This window comes from Leptonotus elevatus, chromosome 2, assembly GCF_054856555.1.
Source record: "Leptonotus elevatus isolate MCC_2025b chromosome 2, RoL_Lele_1.0, whole genome shotgun sequence".
Classification (NCBI taxonomy): Eukaryota; Metazoa; Chordata; class Actinopteri; order Syngnathiformes; family Syngnathidae; genus Leptonotus; species Leptonotus elevatus.
In genome coordinates this window covers 7,253,874-7,269,391 of record NC_141240.1, presented here as the reverse complement: position 1 = coordinate 7,269,391, position 15,518 = coordinate 7,253,874, and the positions used below count along the sequence as shown (strand labels likewise).

At 42.6% G+C, this 15,518-nt stretch overlaps 1 pseudogene; it reads right to left on the bottom strand.

Moving 5' to 3' along the window:
• The window catches only part of LOC147178297 (zinc finger BED domain-containing protein 4-like), a 36,878-nt pseudogene extending 22,398 nt beyond the window's left edge, over positions 1–14,480 (bottom strand).
• Between the last annotated feature and the right edge of the window lie 1,038 nt (positions 14,481–15,518).

Genomic DNA, 15,518 nt, shown 5'->3' with positions numbered 1-15,518 from the left:
ATAAAAATGCCTGTGGGCTTTCCACGACCGCCGACCAGCCTTTGCCTAATAACTTTCCCTTGTAACTTGGTCTTGTTATTGAAGTTCAACAAAAATTTAAATGATGTTATGTTGCAGAAATACTGCACACTTTGATGAGTCTTGCGGTCCACACAGTAGTGATGTTCTGTTGCCTGGCTCCACTATTGGAGTTCATTGGCAGGTCAGAGACACGCCTGCAGTCCATAAACTTACAACAAACAGACACTTGCTCAGACTGCATGTGCACATCATAACTCCACATGGTGGTGGTGGTGGTGGTGGGGGAGCATGGTTTGGAGGCTTGGGAATACAAATTGAGTGATATCACATATTCTGCAGGCAATGGTGTCTTTATTTCCTCTGGGTCTTAAAAAACAAAAGAGCAAACCCAAGGGAGGTGGGGATTGTGGATCAAATTAGATTGGAGCTAATTACCAGTGCAGTCGATACGAAATTGAGTTGATAGGCATCCTTTATGACTTAACCAGATATCAGATAAGCAAGGGTAAGAAAAGGCATTGCAACATGAGCCGATGGATGAAGGTGATACAGAGCTGAGGAAGCGACTCGCCAAATTATCTGATATGCCGCCGTTGTTGTTGTTTGGCAGTGTTCCAAAATCTAAAATTGAGAAGACACAGGATGAAGGTTGTCAGTATTGTCTTGTGGAATCTGTAATGGAGCCAAAGCACATAAGAGCACAAAAGGACCGTGGAGGTCATTGTAAAAGTCGTTTTGAAGTAAATGCATTTAAAAAATTGATATTAGGTTTCCTAGACGATTACTTAGTTCCATGGTTCATTATCCCACATTTGTTGATTTGTTCATTTTATACATATACATATATATGTATATATATATAATTTTGAATTGTTTTGATTGATGAGTTTTGTTCACTTAAAAATTCACAGTAAATTTGTAGAGTAAATTTGACTCTACTTAAAGTGGGACCAAATAGACTCAGTTTTAGAGTAATATTTACACTTGGAAGAGAGTAAAATAAAGAATTGAAAACAATAAAACAAAAGTCGCTCAAGGGTTGAGCAACAAACTCACGACCTTCATCTTGAGGAACGAACTCACGACCTTCAGCTTGGGAGACAGCCAATCAACTCCCTGAGCCAACGCAGTTCCTGCTGTGTGTTAGTATATCGTTTGTCTCAGCTGGAATCTTCCTAACTCCAAACAATGTTTTTGGTCCCTTCTTGGAGATAAGCAAACAGTAGGAGGGGCATAGCTCAGGTGGTAATGTGGCAGTCTCCCAAACTAAAGGTCATGAGCTCGTTCCTCAACCCTTAAATGACTTTTTTCCCCAATTCTTTATTTTACTCCCTTCCAAGTGTAAATATTAGCCTCCTCTAAAACGGTCTATTTGGCCCCATTCTAAATAGAGTCAAATTTATTCTACAGAATTTACTGTGTTTGTGATCAGTATACATTGGTGATAACTATAACATGATTAAAAATATATATATTTTGTTGGTGTTGCGGTTTTTGGACTTCAAACCAGACTTTGGTGGTTTAAATTAATTGAACTAAAAAAACACAAGACTCATTTGTAGTCCACACCTTCACAAACAGCCATGAAGTGCACCATGAAAAGCCAAGGTAAGCATTTGTTTAACCATGTGGTGTTCATTGCCATGGCCATTTACACAGTGATGCAGCCTGTCACACTGGCCAGGTAGTCGGCTTATCAATTTAGATGGCGAGTGCAATAACCAAAAGGTTGTAGGTCTGTTGCCCTGTGATTGCCAACAACCTTATCACTGCCACAGCGGCCAGAAGCTAAATCAGGATGTTTGTAAATCAAATCCAAGCTTAGTACACTACAATTGTGTATGCTGTCTACTGACAAGTGAGGGGTCAAACTTTATTTCTGCAATGAAGTAGCTTTGACATTTTAGAGGTGCACTTGATGGGTGTGAGATCAATAACTGTCCAAGAGAGAAGGTGCAAAAGGTGAGTTTTAATTCGAAACAGCGAAAACAGTCACTGTCTGCCTTTTTGCTTTTGTTGCGGGTCTTCCTTTCAGTGACTTTTATAGTCTCTGATGGCTAGCCTAATCTTGTGTTACAGCAAAAGGGTTGTAACAAAGATTAAGATACTACAAGACACACAATGCAGTTAAAATGTGTGTTTGGGGGCATTATTTGCGCTTGTAAAATTGACAATTGTGCATTAAAGAACCTGGATGCTGAAACAAAGGGACATTTATGAGGAAGTGCTATTTATTTGTAAAATAATTATGCCCTGCCAAATTAACCTTCTTTATTACTTTTGTAGGGATCCATTCTAGGAAAAATATAGTCTCCATGATACTCAGCCAAGTCAAGGCAAAGTATTCTAGCCTCCATTATTTGTAAAATGTGCTTATGACACTGTAAATAACCGTTCCAAATTTTTTTGGGGAAAACAGTTATGACTGTATGTCGTACTGTGCACCAAAATGAGTCAGACTCTCAGAAGCGGTTTTGGGGCATAATTTTAATGATAAGCCGGTTTCCCAGGTTTGGCAGTGGTGGAACCTTGGTTAACCCCCACGAGATGACAATTGCAATGAATGCAGTTAGTTCAGGGACGGCCATGAACCATTCCACATGCTCTATTTGCCGTCCATGTTGAACAGTCCATTCTTGAATTATACGAAACATGTCAAGAGTGATGAAATAGAGGAAGCTCTGAAGGCGACTCAAGATACTTCTCCTGCCCCCAGGCGTTGGCTCTCCATCAGCGGCGTATGCTCCTGTTGGGGTGAAATGGAGACGTCTTCCCGCCTGTTCTTTAGGCCACACTATGTCATCTTTCACCATCTCTCTCGGCTCAGTCCCCAGCTGATCTCTTTTTCTTGGTAGACGAGTAGTCTCCTCATCTGCAGTTTGAACAATTTCAAATAATATAAGAAATGTAAAACTCAAACAATATCATAAATGCATGCGTAAGTGCTGATAATAGTTCAGTATATCTCAAATATGCCTCCTCTGTATTCGGATATTGTTTTCAGGAAATGAAAATAGGAGGTTTGGGAAATCTTACCTTAAGACATATCAGAGTCTAAATTTGGCTGAAGGTCTGTGTTTTCCAGGGCTACCCTGCCCACTTGCTCTGAAAGGCCATTGCAGGCTACACACAGGAGCAGGAAACTCAACTCAACTTTAAGTAGAAGGACCCTCAAAATCCCCCAATTCCCTGTTCACAAGTAACTTGTGTCTGGTGGACAGTGTTTACAAGTTTACAAGTAGTAAATCTGATATTACAGCATTACACCCAAAATGCACAGAGCTGTAACCAATGTTTACATACTATAGAAACACACTCTTCTTAGGGGGCCGTGCCCGTTATAGATGCTGTAAACTTCAATATTATTTTTATTACTTCTTCTTCTTTTGTTTCCGGCAGACAAGGCACATCATGTGCATTGCTGCCCCCCACCTGTCAGATTAAATTCTTACCCCTCGAAAATTGCTAAATTCTAACAAATAACCCAGTGTCACACAAAAATATTTGCTGGTAGAAACTGAATTGGGTTGAGGTTGATATAACCGCTGAAGTATGTCCGGTTAGAACATAGTTTACCCAGGTGGCAATGATCAGACCAGGTTATCTCCTTCTGTTGTTTAATTGTGGGGTAAGGGTGGGGGTATATGTGTGTGTGGTTTCTGTAAAGCAAATACAATACAATACAAAGCAAATTAAAGAGGAGTGATTGTATGGCTACACAATGCTACTTAGCTGGGCTACTTAGCGATACATATAGTCCAAAAATAGGACGAGTACCATTAACTTAAATGAATATATAGAATTACTAAAATGTTACATTGAGGCACCTACCCGCTAATTCACGCACACATTGAGAAATGAGAAAATTGTTGCAAAGCTTGAACATGTAGCGACCAACTTTGTATGTTTGTCGATAAGCGTGGGTGCATAGGTGGCCAAGAACATGCCTAACTATAATTAACTATAATAATCTGTATACAAAGGACAATGCAATAACACATATTTAACAGACTCCTCAAATCCACAAACCACAAAACATCTATTCAGATGCCTGTAGTACCAACAGTGCGCCCCACGACTGGATTAATACAAAAAAATGTCGCCCTCTCTCTGCAGTATTCCACAATTGTTGCCATTCTGGAAGTACCACTTCCCTAACTTTTGCACGACACTCCGCTCTCCCCAAAGACACTTTAACCTGCACTCCCAAACAGTTCTTAGCAATAGTATCTGCAATTTCATTACACATGATACCCACTGTTAGAATACATGTACATGAGTTATCCTATATTTACTCTTTTAGTAATTGCAAAGCATTTATTCAGCAGTGTGTCCTATGTTTGAACCATGTGGGTTGGAGTCGTCTGTAGAGAGAAGAAGGTACAGTCGCAAAACAGGAACTTGAAAGAATTTCCTCTTCTGCATGGCTCTGGAGAAGGTTCACTGCAGCAGAATCAAAGGATCTATTGTGGATGGATTTCAGTAGACCTTTCAGCAGGGGTGGGAGAACAGAAGCTGTAACATAATTGACCACCTAAGAAAACAGTTGCTTGCTTATAAGCCTGGAGCACTTCATGCTCACTCAGAAGAACCCACTGATAATTTTTTCAGATCCAGGTAATGTTTCCCACGGTGTGTGACTTCTGGGTCTGACAGTGTAGCAACCACTGGCCACCGCTGTTCTAATAAACGTTCAACCATGTGGTATGAGCTGTTCCATCTGACAGCTACATCCTGGATCAGCTTATGCCCATGTGTGCCCATTTGTTGTTGTTTCTGCTTCAGATTAGTGCTAGCTGGCTCCCTTTTCGTGATGTGCTTCACAAGGCCACGTGCTGCTGATAGTGTGCTATCAATCGTGGGGTCCTTCATTGCATGGTTTACAACCAGCTGCAACGTGTGCCCAGCACACCGGTAGGATGCAACTTCTCTTCTAGTTGTGGAGAGCTGCGACCACATTACTTGCATTATCATGCACAATTGCAAGAACGGTGTTCAAAGAAATGTGGAATTTTTCTGCCACCTTCTCCACCCAGGAGGCAATATTTTCTGCTGCGTGCCGCTCATCAACTGGTAGTGTTGTCAGGTTGCAAGAGACAAGATTCCATTTCTCGTCGATGTGAAGTGACATGTTACTCCCAAGCATGCCTCTGTGAGCATACTGGTCCAGGCATCGGTTGTTAGGAAGATTTTCTAATTCACCACCTTAATTTGTTCCGTAGTTTCTGCACTGATGTTTCATACTATTCGTCCATCATACTAGTGAAGTGGCGTCTGGATGGCAGACTGTAACCTTGATTAAAAGTGGTGAGCATTTCTTTAAATCCCTCGCCCTCAATGATAGAAAGAGGCCTCATGTCCTTTACAATCATCGAAAGGATGCTCTCAGTAAGTGCAGTAGCCTCCTTTTCAAACTTTTCTGCTGATCCCTGAAAACAAAAATCACAATCACAGTACACAGGTTAATAAAAATATGTATTTCTAAATGATCTGCCAATATCAATAAAGTATAATAATAATAATAATACATTAACCTTGAAAGTTAGAAAACAACAATGAATGTTGTGTGTGTGTGTATGTATGTATGTATGTATGTTAAATATATATATATATATATATATATATATATATATATATATATAAACAGACAGAGAGAAAAAAACTACTGTATTTGAGGAGTGTGTGTCTGTGTCAGCTTAAAAAAAAGTGTGTCAGCAAGAGGCGAGTGTGTGAGGCGTGAGCGCTGTGTGTGTGTTTAAGTGGGCAGTGGGTACATGTTCTGTGTGTGCGAGGCTGGACAAAGTTAAGTGGTGCAGTTTGGATGAATGCACAAGTTACGTTGTGCGGTTTGGATGAATGACAGGGTTAATCATTGCCAACAACGAAAGAAAAAAAAGTTGAAACTTACAGTGACTTATCCTCCACATAAGCAACTCCAGGGTGCCTCCTCTTCAGATGCTGGTTCATGGCGGTTGTGCTTTTATGATAAGCCATCTCCATTCTGCAAAAGTCACAGACCATCGAATCATTACCTTTAGTTGAAAAGTAATCTCAACTTTTGATGTTTTATTTTTTTCTCGCCCGACTCGCTGATACTCGAACTCGATGCCGATGCCATTTGTTTCCCGTTGCCACGCCACAACGGAAGAAAAAAAAAAGAGGCATTTCTGCCTCGACAATTAAAAAAACAAAACAAAAAAAACTCACCAGATAAGCCAACCTCAACGCTTACTTCCTCCAAGTCATCTCAGTAAATTGTCCGGGCGTCCGCATCGCAAACCACAACGATCATTTTGTCCGCCATTGCTACACATTGAGCGCAATTTACGTGCATTGCAACCGCATTCAGTTTTTTTTTTGTTTAGCGCCCCGTGTTTTGTCTGCAAGGTGACGTATTTGGTGGCCTAGACATTCTCAACGCTGATTGGCTGTCGCTGACGCAATGACGCCAAAAGTGACGCATTGATGTGCAGTTATTGCGTCTTTTTTGTGTCTACGTCATCGCCGTCGTCCCAGCCCTAACGGTGACGTCATTGCCGCGCATAATAAATGAGCCGTCAGCGTGGCTAAATTACTAATATCACCACCACAAATGTCATCTTTATACTTCATGTTTCAAGTGGGATTAAATTTAAGTCAAGTATAGTCACAACTGTTACTCAAAACAACTTTGCCGATTCATGTACGTCTCCCGAGCCGTGCGGACCTCGCGGATGCGTCAAGCATAAATCAAGCTTAGTGCCCCCGCCAGCGCGGAGCGCATATTGGATTTTTGATAGCGTCGAGGTCGGATATATGCGACCTGGCCGTTCAGACTGCGGTCGCATTTCAAAAATTCGGATACGTATCCGATCTAGGACCACATACGAAAGTAACCCAGGTTGGATATGAAAAAAAAAATCGGAATTGAACCATGCAGACTGACATAATAAAGTCAGATACAAGTCGCATTTGGGCAAAAAAATCAGATCTGGGTCGCATTTGCCTGCAGTGTGAACGTAGCCTTATTCAACCCACTGCTACTTTCCCAACAATCCTCCAACACTGAGGCTAATAAAAGAGCTGCACCATATGCTTTCATCTTCAAAACATAAATAAAAGTCAACTTCTTGCAACGCAAAGTCAAAGGGCACTCTCCTTTTTCCTTCTTTTTCTCTCTCGCGAGAGCTCAGTATTGTTCATTCGGTAATCTTTACCGATTCACATGTCATCATCATTGCTCTCTCTCTTTTTTTCTCTCTTTTTCTTTTTGTATGTGCGTGAGTATGTGCATGTGCGGGTGTGAGTGTGTGCTCATTAATTCACCTAAAACATATTAAAAATCCCATACCGTTCACCTAAACCGAATACTTCAGAATCCAGCTAGAGTCGTGAGGTTGTCAGGAGACCCGAGGAAGGATCAAGGAAAAGAAAGAAAAGTGAAATCCAGCACCGACCAGACATCACCTACAACCCACCAGGTTACCAACCAGAATATTTCACCAACCCCAGAAACATCTAAATTCCAACAAATTAGGGAGACCTTAAGAGACCAAAGGAAAGACTGAGGAAAGGAAGGATGGATAAATGAAGCAGAGTGAGATCATCAGGCATCAGCCTCGACCAGAGGAAGAAGCAGATTATGTTTGAATTTCGGTAGATGCTGGCGTGGTGGATCTGGCATGCATGAAAACCTCCACCAAAGAGGGGAGCCGTCGACCCCGGCCAGGATAGAGCAAGCACAACCCCCCAGGAACCCCAGGCCACGGTAGCGCCAAGGCACAACCCCGCAGTGGCCACCGGCCGGAGAGCAAACTCGGGAGCCAGGAGCGCCCCCCACCCCAACAGGGCCCGTGCCCCAAGCCCAACGCTGCAGAACGGGGCACGGCAGGCCCGCCCAAAGCCCACGCTGCCCCCCACCCGCCACCCATCACAACCCAGCCCCAGCTGCCCCCAGACCCCAAAACCTCGACCCCCAAACCCCGGGGACCCCCCGTACCCAGACATCGTGCCAAAGAGAGGCCGGACAGCGGAGCGGCGAGGGCACCCGCGCCCACCCCACCTCCAGCCGCGTGGTGGGGCAGAAGGGGAGATGGGAGCACTGGGAGACGGGCGGCACCCCAAGCCCCAGGCCCAGCGGGGAAAGGCCACGGTCATCACGCCAGCGTACCTAGCTAACCCTGTTACTGAGTTCGCCAGCTCGCCGACTGGCGAACTCCACCCCTAAACCGTGGATGTGATCTCACCCAGTGTATATACAAGTGTGTCTGTGTGGTGCATTAAAATTGGGAACAGGTGAGATGAGCCACCGGCTTCTCAGACGTGTCAGTGAGTGTATGTGGTGCCTTAAAAAAATAGGGGGGGGGGGGTGCGTGGTGGCGCGGTGGGGATACAGATGGGGGACCGCAGCACTGCGGTCTGCCACAACCAATGGCTCCCCACCCCGACACACCCACCCACCCCAGCTGCATTTAATTGGAGGGGAGTTGTAGGGCGAAGACGGTGTCCCTACCCCCCACCCCCCAAAGTGTGTGTTATGTGCCCTATGTGTCTATTAACAAAGTATATTGTGCAAAACTAGTGCAGTGAGTTAAGAGGAGCGACCAGCGGGGCCTCTCCCAACCCGGCGGGGGCAGGAGGCGCACCCGCCCACCACAACACCAGCCACCGCACCCAACCCCCTAACGGGACCCCGGCGGGCATATGGGAACAGTACGGTGGGGCGATAGGGCCCACCCGAGGTGCCAGAAGGCTCACTGGAGCGGGGCAGGCACAACAAAAACTGGCATGCAGTGAATCCGAATATTAACCCTTAGTGCCCATTAGAGGTGAATCTTGAGGAGTTGGTGACTGTAAGGTGTCATTTCATGTGGTCTGCTCGATCCTGCTGGCAACTGGGTTCCTGACTATAAAAACACAACCATTAGTTACAAATTGCCAAATAAAGAAACAGCAATGTAAGTTATCGCGATGTGGGCAGAATTAAGTAACCAGATTTAGATTAAAATATTCTATATAGTTTGTATAAATTTTGATATTTGGTTTTTATTCGAGGCAGATATTTTTCCATTAAAATGTGATTTATGAGAAGGTTAGACCATTGGTCGATATTCAGGAGTTTGTTTATTTTTCCAGTTAACAAGAATAGTTTTTTTTAGCGATAGTAAGGGCTACAAGTGTAGATTGAAATTGTTTACGTGGTAAGTCAGTTGTTGTTAGGTCACCTAGCAAACACAAGTTTGGAGATAAAGGTATCCTGCAGTCATACATAACCGGAGTGCATAACCATAAAGCATGAAAATAAGTGTCTGTAGTGTTTAGTAAACACTGGAGACAAATGTCGGAGTCTGAGAGTCCCATTTTCTTCATCGTATATTGAGTAATATATGTTCTATGTATAATTTTATATTGGATAAGTTGTACATTTGTGTTTTGTGCATTTTAAATACGTTTTCACAAGCTTCAATCCAAAAGTCAGATTCCGGAGCTATAGACGAGTCTGTCTCCCATTTCGAGATGGGTAAATACATTTGATCAGTATACGAAAGTAAGGTTTTTTGTTGTCGGAGAAAGCTTTGTAATATCTTTTGCTAAAACAGGCGGTTGGAGCGTACCCTGAAGTTTTGGAATTTGTTTCTTTACCATATTTTTAACTTGCAGATAATGTAAAAAATGTCCGTGTTTTATTTTGTACACACCTAAATAAAAACGATTGGTTGTTAAGTTGAAAGTCGGGGTTATGCCATATGGGAGAAAGCCCGCAGGGCTCCAATTGGGCTTTTGTCATTTCTAATGCCTTCCACCAGGCGGTCAGGGTGGCGGAAATCATTGGGGTTTTAAACAATTCTGTCGGTTAATCGATGTTGTAATAAAGAGTAAATCTAAACGTCTGAGGTTATTACAATTATTCTGTTCTAGTTCCAGCCAACAGTTAGTATCTCTGTTGGGTTGTGTCCATTTCCTTTGGATTTACTTTTCTGAAGAGTAGGTAGACTAATCTTTGCTTTTTTTTTTATTCCAGTAAAATTTTATAACGACCGAGTGCAACGACTGGAACCAGTTAGACGTAGGTCTGAATGGAATCATTGAGAAAAAATAATTTATTTTGGGTAAAACTTTCATTTTAATGGAGGCTATTTGTCCTATTAGAGAAATGGGAAGATTATTCCAGCGCTCCAAGTCACTGTAAATGCTATCCAGAAGTGGGGTAAAGTTTAAATGATTTAAATCTGTTAATTTAGGGCACTCTCCTGCTTCAACCAAAACAGCAGGAATTGGGGTAGTCCTCACTGCACCCACACATATTCTAAATGCCCTAGCCTGAACCACATCTAACTTTGTCAGAGTGGTCTTGGCTGCAGAGCCATAGACTCATAGTCAAACACAGATTGAATCATTGCCCTATACACCATCAACATAAGATCCCTTGCCACCCCCTAAGTTGAACCAGCAAGACACCTCATTATACGTTTATAACTTTATTACATTTAACAGTAATATTCCGGACATGCTTACCATATGTAAGCTTCTCATCCATCCATACTCCCAACAACCTAAACACACCCTTTCAAGTGGTTCACCATAAAGTGTCTGTCCAAAACTACCAATTTCCCTCTTTCTGCCAAAAACAACACATTTAGACTTACTTACAGACAATCAAGGCTACGTTCACACTGCAAGCAAATGCAACCCAGATCGAAAATTTTTGCCCAAATGCGACCTGTATCGGACTTTTTTATATCAGTCTGAACAGCTCAATTCCGATTTTTTCATATCCGACCTGGGTCACTTTCATATTTTTGTATTGCGACCGCAGTCTGAACGGCCAGGTCGAATGACTGTGACGTCATCAAAAGTCCAATATGCGCTCCGCGCGGGCATTAAGCTTGATTTTTGCTTGAGGCATCTGCGAGGTCTGCACGGCTCGTGAATCAGCAAAGTTGTTTCGAGTAACAGTTGTGACTTTATATTTGACTTTAATTTAATCCCACTTGTAACATGCAGAGGTGGACGCAACAATTAAATTTGAGCGTCTGTCATTCTACAATCGTAAACAGTCAGGACACCCTTCAGTCATCCTCAATATCTTAAAATGAACATTGTAATCATTATTCGTCATTCCCTCAGCGTAAAACGGGGTCCATCATTGATTCACCTTCCATCAACAATGGCAGACTAATGGACCTGTGCATATCAACGGTGACGAACTGATGGGTACCATGTCCACTTTGTCAGGCTGGCATGCATGGCACTGCATGCACTAGGTGCTACTGACACTTACCTGTAACAACACACCCTTCAAGTCATTGTTTGTGACACTAATCACTGTTATGGTTTCATGAAATAAAATTCCAAACATAAAAAAAAAAAAAATACAGGCAAGAACATATCCAAGAAAATTCAGGGTTTATAAATTATAATTGTGAAGAAGTAAGAGGTATTGTGCATTTTAGACATGGTTTCAATTGAAGTGCAGTGTGTTGTGCCAAATGGAGATCACTGATTGGCTATTTAGCTTGAAATTGCAAATCATTCCTCCGGGCGGGCATTGCATGCCGATGATGTCACATCAACGGCATTACACCTTATTAATCAAAATAAGAGTGATGAATAAAGATTTTGTCAGGTAACTATGCAAGATATGTTCTTGAATGTAAATTTGTGTTGAATTGTGTCAATTAAAGCATATAAAAAAATAAGACTAATGTGCTCATTTATTAGTTCAATTTGTTCATTGAATTCACATGGAACATTTGTCTCCATGTAGTAAAGATAATGACAATTAACTGAACTTTGTTTTGTGTTTTGATATATTTTTGTAATGAAATAGAAAAAAAGGTCACTCAGACACAGAGGAAAAGTATCAATTGATTTGCATTTCCTTTCAAGCACAGCCAATCACGGCGATTTTCACCAACACCAATTTGCATAAAAAGCAAAATGATAGAAACATCTCTTAATACTCAAAATCACATTTTTTTTTTTTTTTTTACTTTTCGTTTGTTCCCAAGTGCACCATGAATGTTTTGAGCAAAATTGTGTCCACTTAATGAATTTCACTTAATGGCACTGTCAATGTGGGTTACACTGAAAAACATGACCTTCCAGCAATGTGCCTTATCCTTCACAATGATCACACTTGCTTGACTGTTACAATATGACACAATACAGGTTGTAATAAATTGCAGCATAATGATGTATATCAGGGGTCCTCAAGCCCCCCTATCCAGCCTGTTTTTCATTTTTCTGTCCACTTACACACCTGATTCATGGTCAGGATCGTCATTAAAGCTTGCTGATTAGCTGATCATTAGATTCAGCTGTGCTGCAGGTGGGAAACATGGCAAACAGGCTGATAGGGGCTCTCAAGGACTGAACTTGAGCACCCCTGATGTATATCATGATTGCCACACTATACACAGATGCTGCCTTATTTGGGTTGCCGTAATGGCTTATGAGAAATGTATACGGTACTGAGGGGTGTTGTAATTTCCTCAGCAACCTCTGGGGCACCACATTGACTTTGCTTGTTTGTAGGAGCAAAATAAATGATAAAAATCCTATTATCAAGTATTCATAATCTGAAGTTGCTACTTAGTTAATCATGGAGTTATTTGCTTTAATAAGACAATTACTAATCCACTCAGTAAACACAAATGATTCGGCAGAAATAGAATTTCTAGACGACAAATTTATTTAGTAAACACACATATATCAGTCACAGCCTAACCTATTAATGGAACAGAATAAAAAAGATGTGAATTAAAGGTAAAAAGAAAACCTGCAACCTAACAAACTAAGATAAAAAGGGAATGAAAAAGGTAGAGGGAATAGAGATGGAAGCGTTTTGACCTGTCAATCCTTTTATGTTTGAATAAAAGCGTTGCACCAGTAGTATATGGTCAGATTGCAATGAAAGCGCACTCACGGACTTGTTCAGATGCATGGGAGAAAGAGGGACTTGACGAACGTCGATCCTCAAGTTGAAGAAAACTCTGTTGGAGGCGATCTGGGCGGTCGGCGTTGTGGCTCAAGTCCGGGGCTCAAAGAAAGAAGCCACGTAACCACGCTCTCAGCGTGTTAGGCGACCACGTCTCTCGTGATGGTCAGGAGGAGTTTGTGGGGCAAGGAGAGAGGTGAAGAGGAAGAGGGGAAGAGGAAGAAGTTCCTTCGCGCGCTGGCTTTTGAACTGTGTCCAAGGGGGTCGGCCAGTTTGTCCTGCCTCTTCCGTGCGCTAAACAGACTTGGTCAATTGAGACCAAGCTTTTGCGATAGGAATTTTATTTTAAAAAACTATCAAAATTGACAAGCCAGATGCTTCATTTATCATTCTGAGCAAATTTCAAACTTTACCGCAATCATAAAGTTATTGAATCCGCTAAGCTTCCTAATTAGCTAAACTTAGGTGGCTACAGAAATTACACACATCATTCATTTGAGATAGACGTACAAGTTGTGTACAAAGATAAACAACAGAAGTCACTTGATGTCAGTCAAGTACATAGAGTCCGTTTATGTCCCGAATTATGTAGACGTCAGATTAATTAGATGCGGCAGGATTCTTGAGGATAACCGATACGGGTTACAAATCGGAATCTTTCACCAACCGCAGAAACATCTCAATTCCAACAATTTAGGGAGACCTCAAGAGACCAAAGGAAAGGCTGAAGAAAGGAAGGAAGGATAGAGGAAGCAGAGTGAGATCCACAGACATCAGCCTCCACCGATTCAACGACCAGAGGAAGAAGCAGATTGTGTTTGAATTTTGATAGATGCTGGTGTGGTGGATTTGGCATGCATGAAAAGCTCCACCAAAGAGGGGAGCTGTCGACCCCGGCCAGGAAAGAGCGAGCACAACCCCCCAGCGGACCCCAGGCCACGGCAGTGCCAAGGGACAACCCCCGGGCCTCGCAGGGGCCACCGGCCGGAGAGCAAACCCAGGAGCCAGGAGCGCCCCCCACCCCAAACTCAAACTTAGCAATAATAGGACGGGGTTTGTTGCCCCTACAGGCTCCAAGCCGATGTACCCGGTGAAAAGAGATATTATTTACCGTCTCCTGAGGAATTTTTAACGACGTCGTCACATTTTTTTTTATCTCGGCCTCTGGATTGTCAGAGGTATTCTCGGATATGCCTGAGAATATTAAATTCTCCTGCATGCTACGGGATTGGACATCCAAAACCGTTTCTTTTAGCGTTTTATTCTCCTTTTTAATCGTTTCCAACTCGGCTGAAACAGCCGCGAGTGAAGAGCGTAACTCGGCATTATCTCGTTGGAGGTCACTTACCTGTTGGCCGACGAATTCCAAACTCGCCTTTAATTCTTTAACGTCCTCGCGGATAAGGCAGAGGACATCTAGTTTTTTATTTATGGAGTCTAGCATACTGACCGAAACGTCCATAGTGGTTAGATCGTCCGTGTCCGTCACTGAGTCATTTTTTCTCTTCTTGGAAGGTTTCTCGAAGGAAGGACCCTCCATCGCGCAGCTGTAAAAATATCCGTTGATGAAACGTTCAAGGTCCTCCACGCTGGGTGGTATTCCAAATCTGCCGGATAAAAGAGAGAAGAGAAAAGAAGAGAAAAGCCAAGTTACATGGTGGTTAAAATCAGATTTAGCTTAGCATAATAGAGCTAGTTCTATTTTAGCAGCAGGGCGCCGCCATGTTGGGTATTCCGGTCTTGCTGTAGGTCTCGCGATAGTCACAGCATCTGGCGATAGCCTGTCTGAAAATGTAATTTCTACCTCCTCCTGCAACACTTCTCTGTAGATATGAGATGGTAAAAATATGAGCCAAAATGACGGACTTGTAAAAGTCCGTGGCTCTGGCCCGTGACACAGATCGGATTTTTTGCCCAAATGCGAACTTTTTATGTCAGTCTGAACGGCTCAATTCCTATTTTTTTCATATCCAACCTGGGTCACTTCCATATGTGGTCCTAGATCGGATACGTATCTGAATTTTTGCAATGCGACCGCAGTCTAAACGGCTAGGTTGAATATATCCGACCTCAGCGTCATCAAAAATCCATTATGCCCTCCGCGCGGGCGGGGGCATTAAGCTTGATTTCCACGGCTCGGGAGACTTACGTGAATCAGCAAAGTTGTTTTGAGTAACAGTTGTGACTTTATATTTGACTTTAATTTAATCCCACTTGAAACCTGAAGTATAAAGATGACATTTGTGGTGGTGATATTAGTAATTAAGCCATGCAGACGGCTCATTTATTACGTGCGGCAATGAACCTGACGTTATCATTAGGGGGTGGCGGGGGGGGGGGGTCTCCATGAGATGATGCGTTCGAACAGGCTTGCCTCATTTTCACAAAATATTGTTTCTACCGCCTCCTGTATCACTCCTCTGTAGATATGAGATGGTAAAAATATGTGCAGCATTGTGTAACGTGTAGATGTCAAATATGTACATATTTATAAATAACAAGAACCAAGGACACTCTAAACAACCTCCAAACAAATGGTCAATCAAGGCTGAGGGCTACTCCCCCCTGCTTTGCAATG